Consider the following 26,292-nt stretch of genomic DNA (forward strand, 5'->3'; position numbering starts at 1 on the left):
TGACAAGCTGCAGCTGCATATACTCACTTCACTCCCCACACACACCATCACAGCCAACAATATGGCAGCAAGGAGAGCAGCCCTAAGATTCACAGATGCCGAGCTGGAGGTCCTTCTGGCCACGGTGGAGGAGAGGCGATGACCCCGTACCCCGCCCTGGGAAGGAGGCTGCCAGCTGCTGCCATTCGCCATACTTGGGCAGAGTTGGCAGAGGCGGTCAGCGCCTGGGCAATATCATCCGCACCAACCAGCAGTGCTGAAAAACATTGCACGGTCTCCTCAAGGCAGCCAGGGTGAGGAGGGAACACTGTGCCCCGGGCACCAACCACCCTCCCACACACCCGTAAACCAACTCCCCTCCCCAACCAGAGGGCAGCTTGACTCCGACCCTGCACCACATGCCGGCAGCCATACTGGCCGCAATGGCTGCGTGCCTTGGCCACTGGCGCCACCAGCTACCCACCCCCTGGACTTTATGCGCTGACTGTCTACCGCTGCCATTTTCTGATTCCCCTTCACCCAGGAAAAGGCCGTGCATAGCCGCCGGGAGAGAGAGATGACAGGAGGGGAACCGTCGGACCTGTGGTCCCTCACCATCGCAGAGCAGAGAGCCCTGGACATGGTCAGCGTCCGGAGGAAAGGGAGGTCGCCGAGGTGGAGTTCGGTAGATGGCGAGGAAATGAGACCCCGCTTAGCTGCGGTTCCCTATGACGTGTGTCAACCCCCACCAACATTACCCTCACCCCTACACCACCCCCACTCCACCCTCATCCCTACGCCATCACCCACATCATCCCCACACCACCCTCACCCTACACCACCCCCACCCCCTTACCATCCACCACCCCCACACTCACCACTACCCACCCCCATCCAAACGCTCACCTGCACCACCACCTGGCCCGCAGTCTAATCATCTTGTCTTGCGTCTTGCAGGAGCAGCTGGAGATGGGGTGAGCCCACCTGGCATCCCCTGCCCCCAGCCAGTGCCACAGCCGGAGCCCCACCCGTGAGCCAAGGAGCGACGAGAGCAGCTCGGATGGCAGCCCTCCACCTGAGACTCAGGGGACCCCGGAGCTCGAGTCTGAGGGTGACACAGATTTCATATCACAGCTGCCTCCAACACCCTCCACCATCCCAGAGACACTCACCTCAGTTGAGCACTTTACTGAAAAGGCTCCTGGGGCACTTTTTGGTGCACACCCACAGCTGATCCAGTAGAGCAGATGGAGGTAGGAACTCCTGAGGGTGCAGATGGTTGGAGGGCAGGCCGACCCCAAGAACAGACAGTCCCATCTATAGTGGAGATGGAGTCGCAGAGCCAGGAACTACATGAAGGAATGTCAGCGAGCATCCAGCATGTGCAGGCGATGGTGAAGGAATCCAACCCAGTGCAGGAACAGGAAGTGGCACTGACCATGCATGCCACCCAGGCCAATACCGCAAGGGTGGTGCCCGCGGTGGAGGGAATAGGGACAAAGGTTGCGGCTATGGATCAGCATGTCCAAGGCTTGGGGAATTCTGTGCAGACACTTGCCGAGGCCCAGGACAGGGTTGCCGCCTAGAAATTGCACCGGCGCTTCTGAGTGTGGCTCAGTTACAGCAGGCCATGTCTGAGAACGTTGGCGGCATTGCCCAAGCACTGGCCAACGTGGTGCAGACACAGAGGGAGATGGCCCAGTCCCAGAGGGAGATGGCACAGTCACTGGCTGATGTAACACAGACCCAGAAGGTGGTGGCACAGTCAATGGTTGACGTGGCACAGTCCCGCACGGAGATGGTCCACTCCCTGTGCTCCATGGCCACGAGTATGCAGACCCTGGTTGAAACCAGAGTGGGCCTCCAGGACTGGCAGCGCCAGGTGGCGGGGGAGCCTCAGGGAATAGCTCCACTCGCACCATGGAGTAGCCCGGGTCCATCAGGCAACACGAGGGAGGAGGGGGTGATGAGGCCCGTGCCGGTGACCCTCACAGGGGAGGTGCCAGAACACTGCCGCACTTCGGACCCCCCCTCTCCTGTCCCTGACGCATCTGGTGGGCAGCGGACGGAACAGGGTGGTCACATGCGACCTGGGACCTCGAGCAGCAGCCGGGCCCATCCAGGCCCAGTCACCCCAGAAGACGCCTGGCAACAGGGTCCCAGGTTGCAGGGTGGGAATCATAGCAGGCCGCATCCACTCCTGCTGTACCATCTGGGGAACCACCTAGACGTAGGGTTAGAGCTCGTAAGGCCAGAAAGTTAGACACCAGATAAATTGGCACAGGTGCCACATACAACATAGCGATAATAATAATAATCTAATAATCTTTATTATCACAAGTAGGCTTATGTTAACACTGCAATGAAGTTACTGTGAAAAGCCCTAGTCGCCACATTCCGGTGTCTGTTCGGGTACACAGAGGGAGAATTCAGAATGTCCAATTCACCTAACAGCACATCCTTCGGGACTTGTGGGAGGAAACTGGGGCACCCGGAGGAAACCCACGCAGACACTGGGAGAACGTGAAAACTCCGCACAGACAGTGACCCAACCTGGAATCGAACCTGGGACCCTGGTGCTGTGAAGCAACAGAGCTAACCACTGTGCTACCGTGCCGCACAGATGGGAGCTAGGGCACAAACCTATACATATGTGTTCACTTGTACACATTAAACACTTTTTCTCAACATTTCAACCTGCCTTCGTGCTCTGTCAGAAAAATGTGAGTGATGGGGTGGGCTTAGCTGGCTGCAGCGGGGGCACAGGGGGTGGGAGATCGGCAGACATTGGGGGCCAGGGACTCCAGTTTAGCCACCGCTTACTGCTCCGGTGCCCCAGCCCTTTAGTATATATAAATGATTTGGAGGAAAATGTAGCTGATCTGATTAGTAACTTTGCCGACGACACAAAGACTTGTGGAGTCTTCACACCAAAAACCCACCCCGTCCCCACCTCCGCCACCCCAGGGTTCGATAGGACCATGTGATGGAATGGCCAGCTCGCATGCAGGGATATCCCAGGTGGACGGTGGAAAATGCGACTGTGGGTAGGAGTCAGATGTTGATAAATGGTGTGGAGCACCAGAGCTCATTGCAGAGTGGGTTGTTGTCATGTGAGAGTACCTTTAAGAAATGGGTGTTTACTACTGCAGTGATGTCAGAGAGTGGGTGGAGCTGGGCTGTATGTCAATTTTTACTTTCATTTTAGGCTGTTTGCTGCAGGGTGTGTTTTAGTTTTGTTTTCAGTGTTGGAGCTGAAGCCAGACAGAGCAGGTGTACTGTTGATCTCTCTGCCATGAAAAGACTATCTCTTGATCATTTGGTGAATTCAGAATTATAAATGTTCTCAGTAGTGAATGTAAACCTAATGTGCTTGTGGTAAAAGGTTTTTTAAGTCTTATGGATGTTAAAAGGAAAGCGCAAATGATTATTTAGTGTTGTATTCTTTGGGGGTTGTATTTGAATTAATAGTTGCTAAGATGTTCACTGTATGTTTTAAAAAGGTTAACTTGAGTTCATAGAATAAACATTGTTTTGCTTTGAAAAAATACTTTTCCATTCCTGCTGTACCACACCTGTAGAGTGGGCCGTGTGCTCCCCATACCACAATCTATTAAAAGTTGTGGGTCAGGTGAACTCCATGACACTCTTTGGGGTTCTCTAATCCCTGGCCCATAACAGTTGTCATCATCCACCATCCCATGGACCAGACCCGCTGTTACTGCCACCCTGTAGTACGGCAGGTAGGCATCACGGAGAGGGTTGCAGGGGGTTGGGGGTTGCGCATTCAGGGTGTTCATGGGAGGGAGTGGTCGACTAGGGGGGTGTCAGCAAGGCCCCCTAGTTGGTGAACTTAGAGGCAATCAGAGTGTCCCATGCGCCACAGTCCAGGTGCACATGTTGTGCGGCCTCCTGTGCCCGCCAGGGCCCCATGTCCTGCTCTCCTTGCCCTCCCCCCATCCTCCTTGTCAGACGAGGTCTGGTGTTCATCCTCCTCCCCCAGCACACCGCTCCTCTGTTGCACGATATTGTGGAGGACGTAGGGCCACTACAATGTGGGAGAATTTCCTCGCGCTATACTAGAGGACCCATCTCGAGTGTTCCAGACACCTGAACCGCATCTTCAGGATGCTGAAGCGCCGCTCGATCATGCCCCTGGCGCAGCATGGGTGTCGTTGTAGCAGGTCTCCGCGTTGGTCTGTGGCCTCCAGATAGGCGTCATTAGCCACCGACCGCAGCAGATAAGCCATGCCGCCCAGGAGCCAATCCCTCTGCTGGGCGTGCACCTTGAAGAGGTCAGAAACCGTTGAGTGTGCCAGGATGAAGGCGTTGTGCACACTGCCCGGTATCAGCCGCAGATGTGCACGATGTGCATCTCACGGTCACACACCAGCTGCACATTCATCGAGTGGAATCCCTATAAGTGTGTGAATACCAGGACATGCATCCCGTCGATTACCCCCCGGACCCAGGGCACCTTGGTGAGGATGGCAAACTCCACTGCCCAGGCATCCTGGTGGGCTTGGTCAACATTAAATTTAATATATTGTGCCAATCGGACATATAGAGCCACCGTGATGGCATGGATGCTCCTGTGCACCGAGGTCAATGAGATTCCGGACAGGTCCCCGCTCAGTGCCTGGAAGGACCCTGTGGTGTAAGCGTTCAGCCCATACCCCCATGGTGCCAGGTGTGCCATCATCTGGCAGACATGTCGCACTGTCCCCCTACTCAGCTGTAGTCTTCGACGACATGCCCAGTCTGGCAGGCCTTCGAATGACAGGCACTGCCAGTACACAAGAGACCTTAGGCGGCGCCTCCTTCACACCTCCTCCTCGGCCTGTTGGGCGGCCAGCTCTCCATTCTCACTGTCTGCCTCCTGTTCCTCTGGGGCAGGCTCCACTGCTGCCGAGTCCTCCTTAAGCAGCTCCTGCTTGTGCAGCCTCAGTGCATCCCCCAGGGCTGTGGAGGTCAGGATGAAGGCTGACCATTGTCTGCAGGGGGTGAAAGTCAGACATGTTAGCATGGTGCATACCTCCGTGCCCAACCAGGTCCAACGGGCTACATGATTGCCTCGATCTGCACTGCAGTCCCTGCCCATGAATGACCTCTCCCATCCTTCCCCATCCCCACCCCCACGCACGGCCATTCTCCCTGGCATTCTTCCCTCCACACCCCTGGCCCCATTGTTGCACGGCACTGTGTGGGCCTCTGGCGCTGGTGCCAGTCCCTGCTGCCAGTCGATCCATTGGCTGGCACTACCCATGCCATCGGTACGCGCTGTGGCCCCCATCCGCCACCCTCCTTCAGTGGCTACTGTGGATAATGCCCTTGGGCGGGCCACTTGGTGGTGTGCGGAGGTGGTGGGGTGGAGGTTAGGGGGTGGAGTGCAGGGTTGGTGGGGTTGGGGGGTAGAGTGCTGGGTTGGTGGATGGCAACACCCATATGGCTGTTGTCACTCTACACAATCACAGGCCACGGTGGGCAGTCAGTGGCGTGTGCAGCAAAATGACTGCCTTGCAGTCCGCGGCATTGGCGATCCACATCTGGACACCCTGGTCCCATAGGGGCTCAACTCAACTCTAAGGCCCATCCCCTCCGCACCTCCCCAGACCTGGGAGAGACTCCCCTCCTCCTCCTGCCAGCCCTGCCAGTGGCAGGTCTGCCCGCCCTCGGTCGTGCCTCTGCATGCCCTACATCCTCTCCCTTCCTCACCAGCTACGGCACCTGTTTCCCGATTTTTGAAAACACAATTGAAACACACCATTGATAACTCCTCCCGGCCAATGGCGTTTACTGTAGTGTGGAGTGGAACACATTGACGCCGCTGAAGCAGAGCATGGCATTATGGCGGGCGCCTGGCGCAGCCACGATTTTGGACTCACGCCACATTCTCCACCCAATCGTCTTTCCCGCTTCCGGCATCGGCCGATGGACAATCCCGTCTCAGGATCTTTGTCAGTGCATCTTATTAATCTTTACCCCAAGTTTTCCAATGGATCTATCAGCACAAAAGTTAAATCACTTATTTTGGGTCATGACATTAACTATCTTAATATAAGCACGGTGGCCTAGTGGTTAGCACAACCGCCTCACGGCGCTGAGGTCCCAGGTTCGATCCCGGCTCTGGGTCACTGTCCGTGTGGAGTTTGCACATTCTCCCCGTGTCTGCGTGGGTTGCGCCCCCACAACCCAAAAATGTGCAGAGTAGGTGGATTGGCCACGCTAAATTGCCCCTTAATTGGAAAAAAATAATTGGGTAATCTAAATTTATAAAAAAAAAAAAAAAAAAAAAAAACTATCTTAATATATAAGAAAATGTTAATGCACTAACATAGCTGTGCAATAGTGAGTTTTCTGCACAAAAACATTGGTGGACTCTTGACAGACAGGCACACCATGGTGGCAAAGGACGCAAAGCAGGGGAGGAAAGGCCAGGTGCAAATCCAGACATAAGAAGAAGTCTATCACAACAGATGGGACTGCAGTGTAGGAATTGGTTGAGGTTCAGTAGTGAGGCTGTATCGTGTGCCACTTGGTTGACAAGGGCCGGCAGGGATGGGTAATTGTCAGTGACACAACTGTCCTCAATTTTTATGGCACGTGGAACTTTCAGACACACACTGGAGACATCTGAAGACCCAACAATTTTATCTTGCACAGCTTCATTAAGGATGCAATCGAGGATGTGGGGACATCTCTCTAATGATGATGTGAATGCAAGTTGATGCTGATTTTCACTGCACCCATCTACACACATGTAACCAGCAGTAGAAAAACAGTTTAGCTTTTACAAATTATTCCCTGTTTTAACGCAGTGGGCATTATCCTCTGTAATTGCCCTTCACCACCAGTGCACTGTGGCTACAATGTCTTCTACCTGGGCAGTCCCACAGTGTCGAGGATGACTTGCTTCCACTCCGGGGAGGTGGTTTCTACAGTGGCTGAATAGTCCAATCCTGGATCTGCAGACTCTGTCACAGGTTTGGCAGATGGTATTTGATGAGTTGGTTGGTTGAGATGCTCTGGATTCTGCAGTTGGTGTTGTCCATAAGGGTCCTGATTTTCCAGATCCCGAAATTAATTTGGGTGGGTGAGATGGCGTTGGGGTGCAAGATGTCCGTGTGTGGCTTTTTTTAACATGGGGTGGTTGTTGCACACCAACCACCACACAGTCCCAGCGGAGTGATGTCTTGGCCCAATGGCTGGGAAATCTGAGACGACTGGAGACCAGGGTTTGCTGTTGATGAGGAGTAACAAACAATAATTTATGTCTATGATGTCTATGACCTACAGGAAGCATTGCTGCATCTCACAGAGGTATTTGTGACAGTGCCACACAAAAACTGCAACCTATACCACTTAGGCGGGGGTAGCAGCTACATGAGAACACCATCATCCTTAGGTTTCCCTCCAAATCACATGCCAGTCTGGCTTGAGAGATATATTGCCATTCCTTCAATATCACATGGTAAAAGTGCTGGAACTCCCTTCTTTACAGCACCGTGGGTGTACCTTCACCAAACAAACTGGGCAGCACGGTAGCATTGTGGTTAGCACAGTTGCTTCACAGCTCCAGGGTCCCGGGTTCGATTCCCGGCTTGGGCCACTGTCTGTGCAGAGTCTGCACGTTCTCCCCGTGTCTGCGTGGGTTTCCTCCGGGTGCTCCGGTTTCCTCCCACAGTCCAAAGATGTGCAGGTTAGGTGGATTGATCATGCTAAATTGCCCTTAGTGTTCAAAAAGGTTAAATGGGGTTACTGGGTTACGGGGATAGGGTGGAGGTGTGGGCTTCAGTAGGGTTCTCTTTCTAGGGGCCGGTGCAGACTTAATGGGCCGAATGGCCTCCTTCAGCATTGTAAATTCTATGATTCTATGACTCAAGAAGGCGGTTCACACCACCATCTCCAGGACAACTAGGAATGGGCAACGTTGATGGTCAGCAATAAAGAGGTTCTAATCTACCAGGTCTGATATGCTTTGCAGCTGTGCCTCACCTTCCTTTCCACTGGCATTGCTTAGGAACAGGCCTAAGGTGGAGATGCCACCAGGTTTATGACAGAAAACCAGGGTTGGAGCAATGGGGGAAATCTACAGGATAATATACAGATTGGATAAATCTTGATTTTTTTTTACCCCCAGATTTAAATGTTACTGGTAATTCAAGAGAACCAACTAATAACTTTAATAGTGAGGTATTCTTTAGTTCTGTAACCGCATTTTTGTGGTACATCAGTGCTCCACATCTGTCCCCAGCACTAAGATATATCCATCAAAGAGGTTCACTGCTTCACAAGCTGTTCACTGCAATACAGTAATAAAGGTGATATTGAAAAAAAATGTAGAGCTTTTAGCTGTGTGTGCATTTAATCACAAGGCTCGGAGATGGCTACGACTAACATACAGGTTTGGCAGCTCCAGAACAGAGGCTGCCGCATAGAGTATTGTTCCTGGAGGAAGGGAAAGGACAGCGAGGGCGCAAATGGACTCAATAAAAATCCGACTTTGAAACAGTTTTGCACTGATCCAAAATAACCGGTCTCGATCATATTCTGAGAAAACAGTTTCTTTCATAATTCACTCAGTGAATACTATATGTGTATTCTGACATTTTAAGATGAAATTTGACCTTGGTAAGGTTTAAGGAACAGCTTTATTGATGGAGATTTAGATCCAAGGTTGTGTTGGTATTATTCTATCGTTGCACGTATCTCAGTCATGAATTCAATTCACTATTCAGGAATGTGTATAATAATTAACTCTGCTGCTGGAATAACTAAAAGCTCTGAGTGCTAGGTTCAAGGTTAGTTACACCAATGGTACAGAAGGAGAAGGGCAATGTGCTAGACATTTCCTGAAAGGACGCTTTTGCTTGTTCTTTCTGGAAATGACTGTAGGCTTGGGCTGAGTGACAATGAGCCTGACTAGACAATTATTTCTTGGATTTATTATTTCAGTTGTTCTCCAGCATGTTGCAGTAGATTATGAACTTTCGTGATACTTTCAAATATGTAACAAAAACAGACAATTAAAATGGCTGCTGAAAGTCATGTGACGTTTGCAATATCAGCTGCAGTCATCAGACTCAAGCAAATACCTAATTACATATGGGCATTATTGCCATGTGGGGAATTCACACATCCCTTTGTTTAAACATAGAAACATGGAGCAGGCGTAGGCCACTCGGCACTTCGAACCTGCTTTGCCATTCAAAGTGATTGTGCCTTTTTCCCCATCCCCCTTGATGCTATTAAAATCAAAAAAAAAATCTATTTCTTTCTTGAATTAATTCAGTGACTTTGTCTCCACAGCCTTCTGTGATGGAGAATTTTACAGATTCACTACCCTTTGAGTGAAGAAAAATGTCTTCTTCTCAGTCTTACATGGTCCACCCCATACCCTGAGACTGTGTCCCCTGGTTCTAGATTCCCCAGCCCTCCTGCACCTGGTCTGTCAAGCCCTGTTAGAATTTTAAATGTTTCAATCAGATCTCTCGCATCTTTCTAAATTCCAGTGAATACAGGCCCAGTCGAATAAATCTCTCCTCATAGGACAGTTCCACCAACCCTTGTATCAGTCTGGTGAACCTGTGCTGCACCTCCTCTGTGGCAAGTATATCCTTTCTTAGGCAGGGTGTTGTGGCCCTTATATTACCTTCCAATAAGAGTCGATAGTCTGGTTGATTGAAGGTTATCAAAATACAATTTTATTGCTGATTATTTACTTGAATACACTTTGTTAAGAACTGAATCAAAACTTAGAAATGAAATATCAATCAATACATAAAAAGGGTCGAAGTCATGGCAAAAAGCATACAGCATAAAAGCATAAAGAAATCACTACAAACACAACAGATAGATGATTCAAGAACTCAGGAATGCAGGAATTCAAGAACACCACCTCGACCATGAGGTCCTACTCTTAAAGGAATTCTTATTTCTGATTTAATCCCTCATTTGATGATGAATCCCTCATCATGAAATCCCCACGGGGATTTCAACTTAAATTCCATCCTGCATGTAACCTCCAGGATTACAGGTACCTCCAGGATATACAACATTCCTCCAACTGCTGCTCTCGCCGCATCCTGAAAGCCACACTCAGTGCCATGCGGCGCCACATGAAGACACTCAACATCTCTCTCCAGCAACACTGTCTTACTCTCTCTCAAAGCTGTCCCTGTCCCCAGTTTCATTTCATCCTTCGCATCATTCAGCGCCTTAACAAGAATATTTTCCTATTTCTTACATATGTTAAGGAATGCAAGCTTCAACAACTTATCAACACCACTGCCCACCCCAGGCCCTCCACCAGTCCCAATCCCTCGTCCCCCATTTCTCCCAGTATCAACACCACTGCCCATCCCAGGCCCTCTACCAATCCTAATCCCTCATACCCCATTTCTCCCAGCCCCAGCCTTTGCCGCATGTTCACCATATCCTCCAACCTTCCCCTCTCCGAGGCTGAGCGTGCTGTTCTCAGCAAAGGACTCAGCTTTGTACCCTTACGTCCCCACCTCAATGAATTCCGGGCTCAACATGATGTTGAACTCTTCTTTCGCTGCCTTCGTCTCCGTGCCCACTTCTTTGGGCAAGAATCCTCCCCCTGTTCCACTGATCCTTTCATGTGCCTCCAACATTCTGCCTCCAAGTGGACCCCACCCGCCAGGACAATTACCTGCCCTTCATCTTTTCATTGAGAACTGTCGACGGGACATTGGCCGCCTTAATTATTTTGCCCCCCCTCACCTATTCCAACGTCTCTCCTTCCGAACTTTCTGCTCTTCACTCCATCAGGTCTAACCCCGACTTTGCCATCAAACCTGCCGACAAAGGGGGTGCTGTTGTCATCTGGCGCACTGACCTCTACCTCGCAGAAGCTGAGCATCAACTCTCAGATACGTCCTCTTACCTCCCCCTGGACCATGAACAGACCACTGAACATCAAGCCATTACCTCCAACACTGTTAGCGACTTCATTTCGATCGGATGCCTTCCTCCTACGGCTTCCAACCTCATAGTTTCCCAAGCCCAGACAGCCCGCTTTTACCTACTTCCCAAAATCCACAAAAAGGAATGTCCCGGCAGGCCCATTGCATCAGCATTCTCTTGCCCAACTGAACTTATTTCCTCTTATCTTGACTCCATCCTCACTCCTCTGGTCCATTCCCCACCCACCAACATCCGGGATTCCTCTAATGCCCTGCGCCATATTGACGGCTTCCAGTTCGCGGGCCCTAACCGCATTCTATTCATCATGGATGTGCAACCCCTCTACACCTCCATCCCACACCAGGATGGCCTGAGAGCTCTTCGCTTCTTTCTCGAAAAGAGGCCCGGACAATTCCCATCCACCACCACTCTCCTCCGCCTGGCTGAACTCGTTCTATCTCTCAACAACTTCTCCTTGAACTCATCTCACTTCCTCCAAAACAAAGGTGTAGCAATGGGTACATTCATGGGTCCTAGCTACCCGTGCCTTTTTATGGGGTATGTGGAACATTCCTTGTTCCAGGCCTATCCGTGCTCCCTCCCACAACTGCTTTACCGATACATTGATGACTATATTGGTGCCCCGTTATGCTCTCGCCCGGACCTGGAAAATTCATCAACTTTGCTTCCAGTTTCCACCCCTTCATCACTGTCACCTAATCCATCTCAGACACTTCCCTTCACTTCGTTGATCTTTCTGTTGCCATTTCCGGCAATAGTCTATCCACTAATATCCACTACAAGCCCACTGACTCCCACAGCTATCTGGACTACAGCTCTTCACAGTCAACATCCTGTAAGGACTCCATCCCTTTCTCTCAACTCTTTCACCTCCATTACATTTGTTCCGATGATGCCGCTTTCCAAAATGGTGCTTCGAAAAGTGTTCCTTCTTCCTCAACCATGCATTCCCACCTACAGTTGTGGACAGGGCCCTGAACAGTGTGCGGTCCATCCCCCGCGCCACTACCTTCACCCCCTCCACTCCCTCCCATCACAAGGATAGAATCCCCCTCGTTCTCACATTTCATCCCATCAGCCTCCGGATGCAAAGCATAATCCTCCGCCATTTTTGCCAACTCCAGTGTGATGCCACCACCAAATACATCTTCCCTTCATTCTCTCTGTCAGCATTCCGCAGAGACCGTTCCCTCCGAGACAATCTAGTCCACTCCTCCACCATATCCAATTCTTCTTCCATCAACCATGGCACCTTCCCATGCAATCGCCGAAGGTGTAACACCTGTTCCTCTACCTCCTCCATGCTTAACATCCCAGGCCCTAAACACTCATTCCAGGTTATGCAGTGTTTCACTTGCATCTCTTTCAATTTGGTCTACTGCATTCGCTACTCCCAATGTGGTCTCTATATCGGAGAGACCAAACGCAGACTGGGTGATCGCTCTGCTGAGCATCTTCAATCTGTGCGCATTCAGGACCCTGACCTTCCTGTTGCTTGCCATTTTAACAGAAAACCCTGCTCCCATGCCCACATGTCTGTTCTTGGCCTGCTACAATGTTCCAGTGACGCTCAACGCAAACTGGAGGAACAACTTCTCATCTTCCGGTTAGGCACGCTACAGCCTTCCGGCCTGAACATTGAATTCAACAACTTCAGATGATCAGCTTGACCCCACCTCAACCCATTTGTTTTCATCCCATTTCATTTTAACTGTCTTTTACCATTTCTTTCTTTCTTAATATATATTTAATTCCTCCCCCAAACGTATCCACCTTTCCTTTACCGTTATGCTCTTTGCTTCCCCCTTCCCCTCCCCCCACATCTATAGTTCATCCTCTGATGTTAGTTTCCCCATTGTTTGACCTTTCACATCTTTTGTTCTCTCTAGGGACTGCCATTAGCACTCTTTCCCCTTGGATTCTGTGGCCATTAGCACCCGGTTTCCCTGGGTTTCTGTGGCTATGACTCATCTTTCATTCTCACTCCACAGTATATTTCCCACTTACTCTGTCTGTTAGCTTTGACAAAGAATCATCAGACTCGAAACGTTAGCTCTTTTCTCTACCTACAGATGCTGCCAGACCTGCTGAGATTTTCCAGCATTTTCTCTTTCGTTTCAGATTCCAGCATTCACAGTAATTTGCTTTAATCCCTCATTTACTCTCATTGGTTTCTAATTCTCAGTTGAGATCACCTGGTTTGTTCAAATGGATGTCTGTTCATTTGAGGATGATTTATTCATCAAACATTGGACATGACTTAAGATTGACTGATGCCTATTAAGAATAGCTCAGCATCTTTGTTTGCACTGGAGTGCTGAACTTGTTGCGTTTGAGTGCTACAGTGAGAGTTTGGTGACTGAGGGAGTATAAGGGTTCATTTTTATTTAAAGTCTAGTATTTCTTTTATTTAGTTAATTAACTTAAAAGTTGCTGTTTGGTCTATAAGAAGGTGAATTTTGAATCAGCTTAAAACAAGGTTCTACTTGTAGGTACTTGCAGCTGGAGCTTGTTAATTAGTTAATTGGATTAGGTCAGTTTTCAGAGGCTAGAGTCACAGTATAAATCTGAGCTAGTTACAGTGCAGACTTTGCACTGGAGTGCTGGACTTGTTGCATTTGAGTGCTACAGTGAAAGTTTGGTGGCTGAGGGAGTTGGATCAAGGAGGGAGTAAGGTGCTCCTTACATTTCATTTCCTATATTTATCAAAGAGCATGAAGGGAGCCAGGAGTTTAGAGTACAGCTGACTGGAAGCAGAGTCGGAGGGCGGAGGTCCAGTTGGTCTACGGGGCAGCTAATTCTGTAAACTAAGAGGGGATGGAGGCTAGGGCAGTTGCATGCTCCTCTTGTAGGATGTGGGTGGTGAGGGATACCACTGGTGTCCCCGCTGACTGTACCTGCGGGAAGTGCACCCAACTCCAGCTCCTCAGAGACCATGTTAGGGAACTGGAGCTGGAGCTGGATGAACTTCGGATCATCCCGGAGGCAGAGGGGGTTATCGAGAAGAGTTATAGGGAGGTAGCCACACCCAAGGTACTGGACAAGAGTAGCTGGGTTACAGTCAGGGAAAAGAAAACTAGCAGGCAGACAGTGCAGGGATCCCTCGTGGCCTTTCCCCTTCAAAACAAGTATACGGTTTTGGATGCTGTTGGGGGGGATGACCTACCGGGGGAAGGCCCTAGCGGCCAGGTCTCTGGCACTGAGTCTGGCTCTGGGGCTCAGTAGGGAAGGGGGGAGCATAGAAAAGCAATAGTAATAGGAGATTCAATGGTTAGGAGAATAGATAGGAGATTCTGTGGTCGCGAGCGAGACTCCCGGAAGGTATGTTGTCTCCCGGGTGCCAGGACCAGGGATGTCTCGGATCGTGTCTTCAGGATCCTGAAGGGGGAGGGTGAGCAGCCAGAAGTCGTGGTGCACATTGGCACCAACGATGTAGGTAGGAAAAGGGGTGTGGAGGTAATAAACAAGTTTAGGGAGTTAGACTGGAAGTTAAAGATCAGGACAGACAGAGTTGTCATCTCTGGTTTGTTGCCGGTGCCACGTGATAGCGAGGCTAGGAACAGGGAGAGAGTGCAGTTGAACACGTGGCTGCAGGAATGGTGTAGGAGGGAGGGCTTCAGGTATTTGGATAATTGGAGCGCATTCTGGGGAAGGTGGGACCTGTACAAGCAGGATGGGTTGCATCTGAACCAGAGGGGCACCAATATCCTGGGGGGGGGAGGTTTTCCAGTAGTCTTCGGGAGGGTTTAAACTAATTTGGCAGGGGAATGGGAACCGGATTTGTAGTCCAGCAACTAAGGAAGCTGATATTCAGGATGCCAAAGCACGTAGTGATGCAGTGGGGAAGGTAACACTGACAAAGGAGAGTAGTTTCAGGCAAGGAGATGGGTTGAAGCGTGTATACTTTAATGCAAGAAGCATCAGGAATAAGGAGGGTGAACCTAAGGCATGGATCAGTACTTGGGACTACGATGTGGTGGCCATCACAGAAACTTGAATAGAAGAGGGCAGAAATGGTTGTTGGAGGTCCCGGGTTATAGATGTTTCAACAAGATTAGGGAGGATGGTAAAAGAGATGGGGGGGTGGCATTGTTAATTAGAGATAGTATAACAGCTGCAGAAAGGCAGTTCGAGGGGGATTTTTTACCATAGAATTTACTGTGCAGAAGGAGGCCATTCGGCCCATCGAGATTGCACCGGCTCTTGGAAAGAGCTCCCTATTCAAGTCCACACCCCCACCCTATCCCCATAACCCAGTAACCCCACCCAACACTAAGGGCAATTTTGTACACTAAGGGCAATTTATCATGGCCAATCCACCTAACCTGCACATCTTTGGACTGTGGGAGGAAACCGGAGCACCCGGAGGAAACCCACGCACACACGGGGAGGATGTGCAGACTCCGCACAGACAGTGACCCAAGCTGGAATCGAACCTAGGACCCTGGAGCTGTGAAGCAATTGTGCTATCCACAATGCTACCATGCTGCCCACCAAGGATCTGCCTACTGAGGTAATATGGGTTGAAGTCAGAAATAGGAAAGGAGCAGTTACCTTGTTGGGAGTTTTCTATAGGTCCCCCAATAGCAGCAGAGATGTGGAGGAACAGATTGGGAAACAGATTTTGGAAAGGTGTAGAAGTCACAGGGTAGTAGTCATGGGTGACTTCAACTTCCCAAACATTGAGTGGAAACTCTTTAGATCAAATAGTTTGGATGGGGTAGTGTTTGTGCAGTGTGTCCAGGAAGCTTTTCTAACACAGTATGTAGATTGTCCAACCAGAGGGGAGGCCATATTGGATTTGGCACTTAGTAATGAACCAGGGCAGGTGATAGATTTGTTAGTGGGGGAGCATTTTGGAGGTAGTGACCACAATTCTGTGACTTTCACTTTAGTAATGGAGAGGGATAGGTGCGTGCAACAGGGCAAGGTTTACAATTGGGGGAAGGGTAAATACAATGCTGTCAGACAAGAATTGAAGTGCATAAGTTGGGAACATAGGCTGTCAGGGAAGGACACAAGTGAAATGTGGAATTTGTTCAAGGAACAGGTACTGCGTGTTTTTGATATGTATGTCCCTGTCAGGCAGGGAAGAGATGGTCGTGTGAGGGAACCATGGTTGACAAGAGAGGTTGAATGTCTTGTTAAGAGGAAGAAGGAGACTTATGTAAGGCTGAGGAAACAAGGTTCAGACAGGGCGCTGGAGGGATACAAGATAGCCAGGAGGGAACTGAAGAAAGGGATTAGGAGAGGTAAGAGAGGGCATGAAAAATCTTTGGCGGGTAGGATCTAGGAAAACCCCAAGGCCTTTTACACATATGTGAGAAATATGAGAATGACTAGAGCGAGGGTAGGTCCGATCAAGGACAGTAGCGGGAGATTGTGTATTGAGTCTGAAGAGATAGGAGAGGTCTTGAACAAGTATTTTTCTTCAGTATTTACAAACGAGAGGGGCCATATTGTTGGAGAGGTCAGTGTGAAACAGACTGGTAAGTTCGAGGAGATACTTGTTAGGAAGGAAGATGTGTTGGGCGCTTTGAAAAACTTGAGGATAGACAAGTCTCCCGGGCCTGACGGGATATATCCAAGGATTCTATGGGAAGCAAGAAATGAAATTGCAGAGCCGTTCGTCCTCGCTGTCAACAGGGGTGGTACCAGAGGATTGGAGAGTGGCGAATGTCGTGCCCCTGTTCAAAAAAGGGAATAGGGATAACCCTGGGAATTACAGGCCAGTTAGTCTTACTTCGGTGGTAGGCAAAGTAATGGAAAGGGTACTGAAGGATAGGATTTCTGAACATCTGGAAAGAAACAGCTTGATTAGGGATAGTCAGCACGGATTTGTGAGGGGTAGGTCTTGCCTTACAAGTCTTGACTTCTTTGAGGTGACCACGCATGTGGATGAAGGTGAAGCAGTGGATGTAGTGTACATGGATTTTAGTAAGGCATTTGATAAGGTTCCCCATGGTAGGCTTATGCAGAAAGTAAGGAGGCATGGGATAGTGGGAAATTTGGCCAGTTGGATAACGAACTGGCTAACTGATAGAAGACAGAGAGTGGTGGTGGATGGCAAATATTCAGCTTGGAGCCCAGTTACCAGTGGCATACCGCAGGGATCAGTTCTGGGTCCTCTGCTGTTTGTGATTTTCATTAACGACTTGGACGAGGGAGTTGAAGGGTGGGTCAGTAAATTTGCAGATGATACGAAGATTGGTGGAGTTGTGGATAGTGAAGAGGGCTGTTGTCGGCTTCAAAGAGATATAGATAGAATGCAGAGCTGGGCTGAGAAGTGGCAGATGGAGTTTAACCCTGACAAGTGTGAGGTTGTCCATTTTGGAAGGACAAATATGAATGCGGTATACAGGGTTAACGGTAGGGTTCTTGGCAATGTAGAGGAGCAGAGAGATCTTGGGGTCTATGTTCATAGATCTTTGAAAGTTGCCACTCAAGTGGATAGAGCTGTGAAGAAGACCTATGGTGGGCTAGCGTTCATTAGCAGAGGGATTGAATTTAAGAGCCGTGAGGTGATGATGCAGCTGAACAAAACCTTGGTCAGGCCACATTTGGAGTACTGTGTGCAGTTCTGGTCACCTAATTTTAGGAAGGATGTGGAAGCTTTGGAAAAGGTGCAAAGGAGATTTACCAGGATGTTGCCTGGAATGGAGAGTAGGTCTTATGAGGAAACGTTGAGGGTGCTAGGCCTTTTCTCATTAGAACGGAGAAGGATGAGGGGCGACTTGATAGAGGTTTATAAGATGATCAGGGGAATAGATAGAGTAGACAGTCAGAGACTTTTTCCCCGGGTGGAACAAACCATTACAAGGGGACATTAATTTGAGGTAAATTGTGGAAGATATAGGGGGGATGTCAGATGTAGGTTCTTTACCCAGAGAGTAGTGGGGGCATGGAATGCACTGCCTGTGGAAGTAGTTGAGTTGGAAACATTAGGGACCTTCAAGCGGCTATTGGATAGGTACATGGATTAGGGTAGAATAATGGAGTGTAGATTGGGTGGATTGGCCATGATAAATTGCCCTTAGTGTCCAAAATTCTATGATTAACCTAGGATAAAAGTTCGGCACAACATCGTGGGTCAAAGGGCCTGTTCTGTGCTGTATTTCTCTATCTATCTGCGTGTGCAGTCTTAGGAACATTACTGGATATGTTTCTCACACCACAGCTTGGTCCAGAAACCTTGCTGTAACTGATTATTTGATACATTCTTATTGCTGAATGCACTGGAATTCATCATATGAAACTGACTGAAACAATGTTTGGATTCCCACAAGTCTAATTCATTGTGTGAAACAATGACTGGATTCTCATAGTCAAGGCACTTGTAAGAATTTTTATCTCGCTGCTGCATGCATTCAATTAGCACCTAAAACTATGAATCATAGAATTCACACTGAAGATGTAGGCCATTCGGGCGATCGAGTCTGCACCGGCCCTTGGAAAGAGCACCCCATTTAAGCCCACACTTCCAACCTATCCCTTTAACCCAGTACCCCACCTAACCTTTTTGAACACTTAGGGTAATTTATGAAGGCCAATCCACCTAACCTGCACATATTTGGACTGTGGAAGGAAACTGGAGCACCCGGAGAAAACCCATGCAGACACGGGGAGAACGTGCAGACTCTGCAGACAGTGACCCAAGCCAGGAATTGAACCGGGACCCTGGAGCTGTGAAGCAACTGTGTGAACCACTGTGCTACCGTGCTGCCCAATAAATATGACAGCTTTGACAGCTCTGCTTTGGGGCTGGATTCTCCGTCCCCCCGCCGCGCCAGTCTGCGGGCCCCCCTTGGCGATTCTCTGGCCCGCGATGGGCTTAAGTCCCGCTGCTGTCATGCCGGTCCCGCCGGCGGGAATCAAAACACCTCCCTTACTGGTGGGACAGGCGACGCGGGCGGGCTCTGGGGTCCTGGGGGGGGCGCGGGGCGATCTGGCCCCGGGGGTTGCCCCCACGGTGGCCTGGCCCACGATCGGGGCCCACCGATCGGCGGGCGGGCCTGTGCCATGGGGGCACTCTTTTCCTTCCACGTTGGCCATAGCCTTCACGATGGTGGACTCGGAAGTGACGCCCTCCCCAACGCATGCGTGGGGATGATGTCAGCAGCCGCTGACATTCTGGCGCATGTGCGGATTTCTGCCAGCCGGCGAAGTCCCTTCGGCCCTGGCTGGCGTGGCACCAACCACTCCGGCACGGGCCTAGCCCCTCAAGGTTAGGGCTTGGCCCCTAAAGGTGCGGAGAAATCCGCATCTTTGGGGCGGCCCGACGTCGGAGTGGTTCACACTACTGCATCCCGCCGGGACCCCCCTGCTCCGCCGGGTAGGGGAGAATCCCGGACTCGATCTCTCAAAAAATCTTTGGTGCTTACGACTCTGGAGTGGGATTTGAATTCATAGCCTTCTGACTCAAAAATGAGAGTGCTACTACTGAGCCAGTTAGGGCAAAATGAAACAATTATTTTTTAAAAGAGATGACTGGGGACTCCTGGTGACGTCATGTAGGACCAAGATGCACGAAAAGTGGCTTCCTGTTGGGTCTTTGTTTTTGAACCCTTTTACCTGACCATTCATAAGAACACAAGAACTAGGAGCAGGAGTAGGCTATCTGGCCCCTCGAGCCTGCTCCACCATTCAATGAGATCATGGCTGATCTTTTGTGGACTCACCTCCACTTTCCGGCCCGAACACCATAACCCTTAATCCCTTTATTCTTCAAAAAACTATCTATCTCTATCTTAAAAATTTTAATGAAGGAGCCTCAACTGCTTCACTCGGCAAGGAATTCCATAGATTCACAACACTTTGGGTGAAGAGGTTTTTCCTAAACTCAGTCCTAAATCTACTTCCCCTTATTTTGAGGCTATGTCCCCTAGTTCTGCTTTCACCCGCCAGTGGAAACAACCTGCCCACATCTATCCTATCTATTCCCTTCATAATTTTATATGTTTCTATAAGATCCCCCCTCATCCTTCTAAATTCTAATGATTACAGCCCCAGTCTACTCAACCTCACCTCGTAATCCAACCCCTTCAGCTCTGGGATTAACCTCGTGAATCTCCTCTGCACACCCTCCAGCGCCAGTACGTCCTTTCTCAGGTAAGGAGACCAAAACTGAACACAATACTCCAGGTGAGGCCTCACTCACACCGTATACAATTGCAGCATAACCTCCCTAGTCTTAAACTCCATCCCTCTAGCAATGAAGGACAAAATTCCATTTGCCTTCTTAATCACTTGTTGCACCTGTAAACCAACTTTTTGTAACTCATGCACTAGCACACCCAGGTCTCTCTGCACAGCAGCATGTTTTAATATTTTATCATTTAAATAATAATCCCTTTTGCTGTTATTCCTACCAAAATGGAGAACCTCACATTTGTCAACATTATATTCCATCTGCCAGACCCTAGCCCATTCACTTAACCTATCCAAATCCCTCTGCAGACTTCCGGTATCCTCTGCACTTTTTGCTTTACCACTCATCTTAGTGTCATCTGCAAACTTAGACACATTGCACTTGGTCCCCAACTCCAAATCATCTATGTAAATTGTGAACAATTGTGGGCCCAACATTGACCCCTGAAGGACACCACTAGCTACTGATTGCCAACCAGAGAAACACCCAGTAATCCCCACTCTTTGGTTTCTATTAATTAACCAATCCTCCATCCATGCTACTACTTTACCCTTAATGCCATACATCTTTATCTTATGCAGCAACCTTTTGTGTGGCACCTTATCAAAGGCTTTCTGGAAATCCAGATATACCACATCCATTGGCTCCCCATTATCTACCGCACTGGTAATGTCCTCAAAAAATTCCACTAAATTAGTGAGGCACGACCTGCCCTTTGTGAACCCATGCTGCGTTTGCCCAATGGGACAATTTCCATCCAGATGACTCGCTATTTCTTCCTTGATGATAGATTCCAGCATCTTCCCTACTACCGAAGTTTCGGTTCAGGGCACAGGGTGTCATCATACGCTGATGATCGTTTGTTGTATGTAAGAGACCCGGGGGACAATGATGGGTGATATTATGGGGATATTGGAGAAGTTCGGTTCTTTTTTGGGTATAAGTTAAACGTTGGGAAAAGTAAGTATTTTGTGGTCGGCCCCTCGGGGGCATGGGGAGAGCGGAGGTGGGAGAGCTGCATTTTTGCTGTGCTGTCACTAGCTTCCATTAGCTGGTGGTCCAGGTGGCTCGGGATTGGGCGCAACTTCCAAAGCTGAACTTTACTGGTCTGGCGACTAGGGTGAGTCGAGTTGCAGAGATGGATCAGCCTTCCATTGTCTCTGGCGGGCTGGGTGCAAGCCATAAAGATTAATATATTGCCAAGATTTGTGTTTTTGTTACTGTACCATCCAGTTATCATGCCTAAAGCGTTTTTCCGGGGCTGGAATGGCTTATAACGGGATTTATATGGGCGGGTCAAATGCCTCAGATTCAGAGGATAACCGACAGAGGGAGAAGCAGGTAGAGGGGATTGGCACTGCCGAACCTCTTGTTTTACCATTGGCCGGCTATTGGCGGAGGTGTTAGGTTGGTTCGGAGATCAGAAGGTCATCTGGGTATGGATGGAGTTGGGTTCATGTCTGGAGGCATTGACGACAGCCTGCCATTTGCCCCAGCGAAGTATTCGTCTAATCCGGTGCTTAGCTCCATGTTAAAGATATAGAACATAGAACAGTACAGCACAGAACAGGCCCTTCGGCCCTCGAAGTTGTGCCGAGCAATGATCACCCTACTCAAACCCACTTATCCACCCTATACCCGTAACCCAACAACCCCCCCCCCCTTAACCTTACTTTTTAGGACACTAGGGGCAATTTAGCATGGCCAATCCACCTAACCCGCACATCTTTGGACTGTGGGAGGAAACCGGAGCACCCGGAGGAAACCCACGCACACACGGGGAGGACGTGCAGACTCCGCACAGACAGTGACCCAGCCGGGAACCGAACCTGGGACCCTGGAGCTGTGAAGCATTTATGCTAACCACCATGCTACCGTGCAGCAGTTCCGTCAGCATTTTCTACTGGGGAGGCAGGGTTGGTGGTGGGTGGTGTCAAGGTGGTTTCCTGTCTGCAGGACTCATTTGTTCCAACCGGGAAAGCTTGATACCACTTTCTAGGGGTGGCAAGGTAAGGGGCTGGAGAAGGTTAAGGACCTATTTTTGGAGAGTTGGTTTGCAGACTGGGAGGAACTAAGGGGGAAAGTAGGCCTTGGTGGCCTGGATATGTTTAGGTCCTTTCAGGTCCGGCAAGCTTTTGCGACATTCCCATGGATGCTGCAATCCACACTGCTGGAATGGAGTCTCTCCTCTGCAGGGTCGGAGGAAGGTGTTACGTCCGGGTTGTTAGGTGGGGGAAGAGCAGGTTTAGGTGGAGAAAGTGACGGACAGGTGGGAGGAGGAGCTGGGTCCCATTTTGGAGGAGGAGGTGGGGAGTGAGTCTCTCTGCAGGGTGAATGCTACGTCATCTTGTGTGAAGCTGAGTTTGATAGGGCTCAAGGTGGTGTTCAGGGCACACCTCACCAAGGCCAGAATTAGTCGGTTTCTTGAGGGAGTTGAGGATAGGTGTGAGCGGTGCCCAAGAGGGCCTGCAAATCATGCGCACGTGCTCTGGTCCTGCCCTATGATTTATGGGGCTCTTTTTTCATCACCATAATTGGCAATTTTAAGTGTGGATTTGGAGTCCTGCCCATTAGTAGCAATATTTGGGCTATTGGAACAGCCAGAATTGAGGACTGGGGTGATGGCTGATGCTCTGGCCTTTGCCTCATTGTTGGCTCGGTGGCAGATTCTGTAGAGTTGGAGGCAGGCCCCACCGCGCTGGGTGACCTGGAGTTCTTGCACCTTGAGAAGGTGAAGTCCGGACTGAGGGAAGCGATTGACAGGTTCTATCGTAGCTGGCAACTGTTTATATTGCATTGAGAATCTGGTTACTGTTAGCTGTTGTGGGCGGGGCGGGGGGGGGAAGGGGGGGGTTGTATATGGGGGGGGGGTTATAATGGTTGGAAGGCTTTTTGTTTTATTAGGTTTGCCGAGGTTGTTGATACGCGTGTTACTGTCAAATTGTTGATTATGAATCCAATGTTACAAATTTAAGAAAATTATTTTCCAAAACAAAGTGATGAATTGTTTTAAATGAACCTCTGGTCGAGATCTTCCAGTCAGTGTCAATGCTGGGACGAATGAGAAAATAATTGTAACCCTACCTTTTTCTGTCCTTGCAGCCAGGTTTTCCAATCCTGACTCCATTAACGATCCGTGGGTGAATCAATCATGGTGAGCAACGGCGAAGAGGACACACCCGCTCTTTAAACACACCAACTGCTGGTATTCAGGTAAATGTTTAAAAGGTCTTCAGGGTTTTGAGAGGGTGAGAATGGTGTGGGGCTGGGTGGTTGGGGGTGAGTGGGTAGTTAGGGGCAGAGTCAGATTGGGGGGGTAGTCAGGTTTGGGGGAGGGGTGGTGGTGAGTTGGGTCAGGGGAAAATTCTCAAAGTTCCTCATTTCTAATTCACCTTCATGATAAATACTTCAGTCCCGATTTCTAAATGGACCACTGTATACCCATTGGTCTCTGGATCAGTGATCTAAATTATAATAATTCCAACCAAAAGATTGCAAACATTTCTGGTTTAGGTTTAAAGCAATAGAAAGGAGGAGGTTTTATTGCTCAAAGATTCTGCAAATGTACTGTTTCATTGGAACAATCACCATCATATTGTGATGGCTGGAAATACCAGGATGGAGAGAGAGCTTTATCAAGAGAATTGTTTGCATGATGTAGCGTTTGGTAATTTTTTTAATTGACTATTCCCACATTTGGCCATTATTGTTGAAGTAATCATTGCTGTTCTAGTAACCACCATACAAGAGAATTTATGATGCTGTCAAATAATGTGCATAAGCGTCAGGAATTATTTTCGCAGTAGCTTAGATCAGCTAGCTGTCCTCAGACAGCTAAATGCCAAGACAGAAGAAATTTAAATGGATATAATGACCAGTTTAAATTCATGGTGGTTTGATATCTATTACAGTATGGGTTTCTCAATGAGACAGATTGAAGTTAGTCAAGTCTCTATTAATATGTCGTACGGGTAACAGAAACAAATTCAGACAGGCAGTGGTATTGAAGAGAGAGCAACGGCAGCAGCAGCAATAGTCACAATGAAAATCAGCAGAGCAGTTTAGTGAAGGCATTGTTATCAGCCAAATACATTTTGGGAGTCAAATAGCTTTGGCAAGATCTCGTTACTTGTTACTTTAACAAGAAAACAAGGGAATTTGTCAACTGCAATGATCTAGTCATTAAAATAGTTTCCAAAATATAGTAATAAAAAGGCTCCAGGTTTATAAGATGTTAAACAATGTTCTGAGGTAGAACTTGTTCATATATTTCCTCACCGTGCACAGTGGATATTGTGTAATTTCAACATTTTTCTCCATCACAAGATTTGCTGGCAAACCTTTTATGAGTAAAGATTTATTTTACTTCTTTTTGTTGATTACATTTCATCAAGTTAACAAATAAACCATATTATTGGTGAATGAAAAATAGCTCAAGAAGAAATTATGAAACATGTCGATGGTACCATACCTCAAGGATGCCTCATAAAGCTCCAAGGCAGTATAGAAGTTCCAGATGTCAAAGTAATAATAGCAGTGACAGTTATTTGCAGAAGTATCAAAACATGACATTTTGGGGTAGTTGACATGTTTTTGCTGCGATATCAAATGTTGTAGGAAAAGTTTAGAAGTGTGCAGTTTGTTCACTCACCCATATTTTACAAACTAAAGCAGCTCCTTGATGTGTCACTGATCTGGTCTTAACCGTGTTCATCTCATCTTTTTGAAGATTGGAGAAGGGCATGTGGGAGCGCATGTGAGTTTACCACATCCAGTTTATATTTCAAGAGGCATTGTTACAGCCCCCTAGGTTACACTATTGCATAAATAGATACTAGACAGCTAGGAGCCAATAGCATTGCTGTACCTGAGGCAATATAAGGAAGAACATAATGCAAGTTTTAACTCTGGGATATAAAAGGCACTCAAACTGGTTACAGGGATAATCTGTGCCATTGAAGCAAGAATATCTACAGCTGACGTGTAGGCAGGACTTAGTGCAAGTGACGGTGTGCCCCGCCCCTTCCGCAGTTGAGGTGCTGGTGGGAGCCCACCCTGCTTTTGTGGGGGAAGCCCGATTAACTTGCTAGTATTGGTTCTTTCACACAATCACCCCCAGTGGGGTGCAAATTCTGCATTTCCAGCAGTGCCACTGAGCAGTGGGTGCATCCAGTAATGCTCTGAAGCCCGATTGCTGGATCCCTGAACACAGATGAGTGGGCAGGATAGGGTCATGGGAAGGGTTTCGCCTGAGTGTAGTGGGGTGAGGGGGGAAGATTGGAGGCAAGAGCAGGGATGTGGTTTTCAGATGTTTCCCTTCTCAATGCCAAGCCTTTCAAACAGGCACTAAATGCCTGACAACGAGATACTTCTCGCTATAAGCCCACAGGCAAATCCAACAGGGTATGCTGGTGGTCTTCCTGAGCAATATAAGTCCTGTTAAAAGCTTGAGCTGGAACTAAGTTCTGGTAGGCTCGGGAATATTGCTCTCATTAATGAGCCTAACTGACATTCCTCTCCGATGAGATGGTTCCCCACATTGGGCACTTCCCGCCCCCAACTTAATTAGGGTCAGTTTTCCTGACGCCGCAAAACCAAAATTCTCGTGGACCACCTGCCATCATGCCTGATCCAGTGGGTTCAATTTGTGACAACTTTTCACACCCTCAGGGCATCCCAAAGCAAGTTACATCAATGTGTTACTTTTCAAGTGCAGTCATCATTTGAATGGGCAAAGACTTACTGCTTAATGTTTTATCTGAATGATAGCACATTCAACAATGCAGGACTTCCTCAATACTCCACTGAACCATCAACTTATGACCACTCTTGTTGGTTATGACTTGGAATGCCTTTGAACTCAAAACTGATAACAGTGTGTTCTGTGGCAGGTGTCTTGTAATCCCAAGACTGACCATGCACTGTCAATATAAAAAAGAAAAGTGTGCTTTCAATCCATCATCAAATAAAATAGGGGGGGGGTGCATGTAAGGACATGTGCCAAACACATGTATTGTGCTAAGATCATAATGGGGGCACCATTGTTACATCAGAGTTGTGTTACAGTGCAGACATTTATTGGGTAGTATGGGCACACTCAAAATGCAAAATAAGAATACTGCTTACAGAGTTAGGGATGTGGAATTTGCAATAAAATAGACAAAACACTGCATCCACTGTCTGAATGCCAGTGATGAATTATTGGACAGAGAGTT

General features: G+C 48.7%; 1 protein-coding gene and 1 long non-coding RNA gene across 3 annotated transcripts in view; one reads left to right on the top strand and one right to left on the bottom strand.

Moving 5' to 3' along the window:
* The window catches only part of LOC119972572 (cytochrome P450 7B1), a 366,395-nt gene that overhangs the window by 46,961 nt on the left and 293,142 nt on the right, over window positions 1-26,292 (bottom strand). The gene's annotated exons all lie outside the window — the stretch shown is intronic.
* The window catches only part of LOC119972574, a 90,774-nt gene that overhangs the window by 39,542 nt on the left and 24,940 nt on the right, over window positions 1-26,292 (top strand). For both annotated transcript variants that reach the window (XR_005462085.1, XR_005462084.1), the window contains exon 2: window positions 23,180-23,290. This is a non-coding gene — a long non-coding RNA (uncharacterized LOC119972574). The remainder of the gene's footprint in view (window positions 1-23,179; window positions 23,291-26,292) is intronic.

The sequence above is a fragment of the Scyliorhinus canicula genome, chromosome 10 (assembly GCF_902713615.1).
Source record: "Scyliorhinus canicula chromosome 10, sScyCan1.1, whole genome shotgun sequence".
Lineage (NCBI taxonomy): Eukaryota > Metazoa > Chordata > Chondrichthyes > Carcharhiniformes > Scyliorhinidae > Scyliorhinus > Scyliorhinus canicula.